This window comes from Adiantum capillus-veneris, chromosome 30 (assembly GCF_014529385.1).
Source record: "Adiantum capillus-veneris isolate H3 chromosome 30, ASM1452938v2, whole genome shotgun sequence".
Lineage (NCBI taxonomy): Eukaryota > Viridiplantae > Streptophyta > Polypodiopsida > Polypodiales > Pteridaceae > Adiantum > Adiantum capillus-veneris.
Window position 1 is genome coordinate 46,629,635 of NC_140960.1, and position 5,637 is coordinate 46,635,271.

General features: G+C 47.9%; 1 pseudogene across 1 annotated transcript; it reads left to right on the top strand.

The window, feature by feature from the left end:
* The first annotated feature begins 544 nt into the window (after positions 1–544).
* On the top strand, positions 545–4,866 carry LOC147417893 (uncharacterized; annotated as a pseudogene). Its single transcript, XR_015187268.1, has 2 exons — positions 545–3,018; positions 3,167–4,866. The product of XR_015187268.1 is annotated as an uncharacterized LOC147417893 (transcript).
* Positions 4,867–5,637: the final 771 nt, after the last annotated feature.

Consider the following 5,637-nt stretch of genomic DNA (forward strand, 5'->3'; position numbering starts at 1 on the left):
GCTCTAAGTTGGTTGAATGCTGTTCCAAAGCTTTGCTAGGTTGGGAGGCTTCAAAGTGTTGAAGCTGGATGGAAATCGTCGCGAAGTGTTGCCGTGATATGTATGCCAAAGCTACCTTGTGCTCGACGAATTCAAATTTTTTGGATAATCAAAGAACACTATCTGCACGATCTTTTCTCAAGTGTTCCAGTGGCTTATTGCGGTTCGAAATGGAAGGAAGCGGAGGAGGATGTGTGTTTTCGATCGTTCCATATGGTTGCAAGCTTGGTCATGTACTGGATGCAGCTTGGAGCAGTTACCGTAGGGACCTGTATGCCAGATCCTGAATTTTGTAGGCCAAGCATGGTTGTGATTCTTTGCTGGAGATATCGTGCCATTGTGTGCATGAAGGGTAGGTCGTTGATCGGATCCATGCAGTGCGTGTCATAGCCGGAGGCCTAATGGAGATTTTTTCAAAAATATAATGGAAAAAAAAAATTCAACGCTATTGATAGAAGGTGGGTGACGGTTTTGAGAGTCTGCATGGGAAGGGAACGGCGATGAGTGGAGCAAAGGGCAGGACAGAGGAGGGAAACCGCGTGAGGTGGAGGTCTCCAGTTGCATGCAGGACAACGGGGGACCGAACTGTTCTGCTATGGCAGAAAGCCGAGAGCTCTTGGAGGTGGTTAAGGGCTGGATTGGAGGTGGCCAGGGCGAGTGGCCAAAGAGAGAGGGGCCCGCCTTCAGAGAACAGAGTGGGATTTCAAGGGGTAGGCAAGCTGATCCGTGAAAAGACTCGGGGTCGGGGATATAGATGGAGTAAAGGAGCCGCCAGGGTATGTAAAGCAAGAGACGCCAGTGGTGGGAGAAGTGGAGCAAGCGGGAGGCCGTCATCTGCTGGGTGGTGAGAGCCGTGAGCTGGGGAGCAGGTGAGCATGGGGGGGGCACCATCTGCAGTCGACCAAGGTATGAGATGAAAGTTGCCATCTAAAGCGGCGACCAGGGTTGAGATATCGAAAAGGCTACACTATAGTGGAGAACCGCCAGTTGTGGATGAGCTGCCAGCACGTCAGAACAAGGGCAACCAGGAGGCTCTGGTTATAACCAGGAGAAGGCGGCTTTAGGAGCTGGATCAAGAGCGCAAGGGGATGAGCTGCCAGGGGTAGTAGCCGACTTGGTCTAAAAGCGGGTGTCAATAGCAAGGAGGAGAAGTCTTCAAAGCGCCACAAAGGGTGCCAGCACTTGGAGAACAAGTCCATGATGAGAACAGCAAGGCATGGTGGGCTAGAGAGAGCCGTCACCAGTCAAAGCCGATAGGGGAAAGGATTGAAGCCGCCAAGTGGTGCACCATTGGTTGGGGCCGCAGACCAAGCCACGGCCAAGGGCATCCAAAGCGTGGGTAGTCGGTTGCACAGGGAAAGCCGCCAGCTGAGCATGGATGTCTGGCATGTAATTGAAGGGAGGATGCGACGTTGAGGAAGGCCGAGAGCTGAGAGCACAGAACATGACAGAGGACTGCCTAGGGGCTGCCTATGAGTCAGAAAGAATTGGTCGCCAAGTGATGCCATCATTGTATCTAGATGTTTTTTTTGTAATGCATAATGTGCTTGTAGTTGTCGCAAGTGATTTGAATTTAATCATCTTTTCCGTCTGGTCTCGTGTAGTGAGTCCGTGGTAGCGTTGGCTCTGGATAGGTTGTGTGTGAGTGCAGAGAGAGAGGAAGAGCGGTTATGTTTTCAGATCAGGGGGTTGTGTAAGGTCGAGGTGGGTACAGCCTCCCACTGTGGGTGTGTTTACAGAATTAGGGAAAGTGTATGCATCACTGTGTATGGTTGTGTTGATGGGTAAGCCGGAATGAGATGGTTATGGTTGTATATGTGTAGCGAGTGATGCTCAAAGGCGAGCCTGGTAGTAGAGTTTTACAGAAAAGTGTGTGTGTGTGTTGTGTGTGATTTTGTGTGGTTAGGGGTGTCGGATATTCACTGGGCTATCGAGAGGCAGGTCTTTTGTGTGATGGGCTTGTTATCCCTTCCCCCTTTACATCAATGGTGCCCCCACTGAGGACTTGGTGATTGCTCCTCGATGAAGTCCTACAGCTTGAAGATGATTGAAGATTGCGGTCCGCCGGTTTTCACTGGCGAGGAAGATGCAAAAGATTGGATATGTGATCTAGAGTTGTATATGATGTCATTACAGATGCTGACCAACAAAGCAAAGCTTAGAGGTTTGTCACAGGTGATGCAGGGCAAAGCAAAGGCCTGGCTCAACAATTTGGAGGTTGCCAATAGGCAATCATGGTCGAGGGTTTGAGCGTGTTTTGTCAGAGATTTCAAGACGGAAGTATCAAAGACTCAATCGGATGGAAGATTCGACCAAGAGGTATGCACGAAGTGAATTCTTGATAAAGAAGTCTCCTATGATGAAGCTTTAACAGGCTCCGCTAGTAGCGGATATGAATGTGATGACGAAGATGCTTGGAGTGATTCAAGCTCTAGTTCTGTGGAGGATTTTGCTGCTTATGATGAAGATTGGAAAGCCATGCTTGACGTCGCCTACCATGCAGAAGTGCAAGACATTGAAGACCTAGTGGACGAAAGCGGTTTGCTATCTACATCAAGTTCGTGTGAAGGTGAAGTAGAGGTATGCCAAGATGCTTTATCTATGTAGGGGGTGGGGCAACCTTGTCTTGACCAACATGTCGAGGTGCACTATAGGGTTCCAGAGTTGGTGTGTAGCCGTGGAGAGACAGCTCCGGCAATTGACTGTGTAGAGACAGGTATTTGTGCAGCTTGCGAGAGCAAAGTTACTTGTGAAGAGGAGGGTACTACCAAACTTGCAGGTGATGAAGTGTGGGATCAATCCTTGTCTTGCTTGTCCAATGATGTGGTGATCGAGCAGGTGATTGAAGAGCAGGTCTCAATCAATTGTGGGGATAAAGAGGCACTTCCAGAGCTAATGCTTAGCCACTTCAGTCCGGCCTATGATAAACAGGAAGAATCTGTAGGCTTTGCTATGCAGCAATTGGAGGCCAAAAATAAGGTACTCAAGATCTGTGCTATGCTTTTGATGGGCTTGTTGCTTAAGGTTGCTGTGCAAGCAGCTGTGCATAGATTGAAAAGGCTTTTGGAGGTAGATCATGCTATGGAGCCCTCTCTAGTAAGAAGCAGCATTTTGGTGTATGATGCAGGCACTTTCCAATGTACACAAGTTCACTTTGTGTGCAAGAAAATCTTCTGGATACAAGCTGAAGCAAGACTAGCCTATGCCAAGCAAGAGTGGTCGGCTTACAGTTTTTCTAGTACAAAGGAGGGATGGTTTGTATCAATTTTACAGACAGATGGTGATGATCAATGCCATATTTTTGTTCCAGGTGGAGTTTCCACTATGCTTGGGAGAGCCTATGGCTTTCCATTTGATCCGCGCAAGTGCTACAGACAGTGAATCTCTCTCTATCAACTACTGCTATTTATCTAGCTCTTGTACATACTATGTATCAATTTCTTCTTATGCATTGATATATTCTCTAAATAATGCTACGATTGAGCATGAATGCTCAACAAGGGGTTGGACAATGATGGTACAGCTGAAGATGGTCGGCTCATGGAAATGCCAGGAGCAGGTGCATAAAGCTTTGCAGGAGGATATCTGAATACTTGGACACATACTAGATGCATCCTGGAACAAGTGCTACATGATGTGTATGCTAAATGTGGCTCTAAGCTAGTCGAATGCTGTTTCGAATCTTTGCCGAGTTGGGAGGCTTCAAAGTGTTGAAGCTCGATGGAAATCGTCGCGAAGTGTTGCCGTGATATGTATGCCAAAGCTACCTTGTGCTCAACGAATTCAATTTTTTTGGATACTCGAAGAATACTATGTGCACGATCTTTTCTCAAGTGTTCCGGTGGCTTATTGCGGTTCAAAGTGGAAGGAAGTGAAGGAGGATGCGTGTTTTCGGTCGTTCCATATGGTCGCAAGCTTGGTCATGTACTAGATGCAGCTTGGAGCAGGTACCGCAGGGACGTGTATGCCAGATCCGGAATTTTGCAGGCCAAGCATGGTTGTAAATCTTTGCTGGAGAAATCATATCATTGTGTGCATGAAGGGTAGGTCGTCGATCGGATCCATGTAGTGCATGTGATAGGAGGTCCAATGGAGATTTTTTTTAAAAAATAATGGAGCAAAAAAATTCAACGCTATTGATAAAAGGTGGGTGGCGGTTTTGAGAACGACTGCAGTCTGCATGGGAAGGGAAGGGCGATGAGTGGAGCAAAGGGCAGAGCAGAGGAGGGAAACCCGTGAGGTGGAGGTCTCCAGTTGCATGCAGGACAAGGTGGACCGAACTGTTCTGCTATGGCAGAAGGCCGAGAGCTCTTGGAGGTGGTTAAGGGCTGGATTGGAGGTGGCCAGGGCGAGTGGCCAAAGAGAGAGGGGGCAGCCTTCAGAGAACAGAGTGGGATTTCAAGGGGTAGGCTGTGAGAGAAAGGGGAACTCACAGAGAAGGCGTGAGAGAGAAGGGAGAGAGAGAGAGGCTGTTAAGCCTGAGAGAGAGAGAGCCAAGAAGGCGTTAGCCAAGGCGATAGCAAGAAGCGCATGTTGTATTGATCCGAGGAGGTGCAACTATATACACGGAGGAGGAGGCAGTTACAAGCCGTTTACAAGATCATGTGATTCATGGGGATGTGTGCCGTTTATGCCTATTAGGATGATGATGTGGATGGATAATGTGGATTATCATTCCAACACGCCCCCGTAAGACGCATCGTCCATACAAGGGCATGTGTAGGTGCATAGTGGGAGATTTAATCTACATGCTTTGGGTAGATACAATATGCTTATGCAACTATGCAATTTCCTGATAGCATCTTGGTGTGACTACCAAGGTCTTCAACCTGGATCAAGGTCCGACTTTGTAATGGCGAAGTTCAGCAACTCTGATTGCTTCATTGAATGAGCTTTGAAGGACTTCAATGTTTGGTTTGTCGCCTGCGTGCTTTCTCGAGCTTGAATTCCAAATATTCGCCCCCGCAAGTGAGATGAAAGCATGAATCCAACTTTGGGAGTATGATTCGATGTCGAGGATAAGGTATATTGGTCGTAGAGCAATTTGTAGAGCTTGGCCACCTGTTGTAGGTGGATGAAGGTGAAGCGTACCGGTGTGGCAAATGGCTTGCTTGAGGTTGTGGAGGAATGGTGTTAGCAACGCTTGCATGGTAAGATAGCTTGGAGGGAGCTACTGGAAGCATGAGCTTGAGTAAAAATTAGCTTGTCCACCAGGGTCAAAGGCAATGGTAGACCATGAGGATATGTAGACATTTAGTGTTGGCAAGACACTTTGCGGCACTCTAGCTGCTAATGAAATGTCATTGGTGTGTGTTGAAGGTAAGGTATCCATGACATTGGTGTGAAAGAGGGTTTCACCGGGTGAAGTATGCAAATCATGCTCAAGCGGGAGAGTTACATATATGTAAGCATTTCGAAAATCCACGTTGGAAAATGGATTTGAAGCGGTATTCATTGTAGCTTCAAGGAGAGGCTGGAGCTTGGATTTGCTCACATCCTTGGAGAGGTGTGGAATGCCGGTTGATGGACTAGGCTTGCGAGGCGGCTCGTCGTCAAAGCCTTCCTTTGGCGTTGGACAGGTTTTGTGTGTGCGTCTTT